Source organism: Ursus maritimus, unplaced genomic scaffold (assembly GCF_017311325.1).
Source record: "Ursus maritimus isolate PB19 unplaced genomic scaffold, ASM1731132v1 scaffold_33, whole genome shotgun sequence".
Taxonomy (NCBI): domain Eukaryota; kingdom Metazoa; phylum Chordata; class Mammalia; order Carnivora; family Ursidae; genus Ursus; species Ursus maritimus.
In genome coordinates, this window is record NW_024425897.1 from 1899592 (window position 1) to 1900144 (window position 553).

Sequence of the window (553 nt, forward strand, 5' to 3'; positions counted from 1 at the left end):
CCCCCCCCCCCCCCCCCCCCCAGCGCTCTCAGGGAGAGGCTCCGCGGCAGGCAGGGAGAGTGCCTGTGCGCTCGCTGTGTCCGCCCTGCGGGTGTTCGAGGGTGTTGCTGAGCATCAGGGAGCCCGCGTGCGCCTCTGATCTGGGCCTGGCTGGGGGTTGGTGAGTGCTCCAGCCCCACGGGAGAGCGGGGCGTGGAGCCTCAGTGCCGGAGCCAGCTCCTGCAGCTCCCAGCCAGGGCCAGGATGAGGTGGAAGTGAGCCCCCCCCAATCCTGTCCCTTGGGCCTGCAAGAGCCGGAGCTTGGGAGAACAGCAGCCCCTGCCAGGCCAGTGCAGAGGCGTGGGGGAGGCACTGACCAAAGTGACGTATACCCCCCCGGGGGGGGGCAGGGGGGGCCCTGCCCTGCTCTGGCACCTTCTCGGGGCAGTCCTGGCCGCTCTGGCGAGAGGCTGGCTGGTACTGGTCGGCTCGGCCCAGTCTGGAGTCCCACCCCTCGCCCCTCACCGCGGGGTTTCTCTACCAGCCTTAGGACCCTTCCATGGGCCAGGGGTCA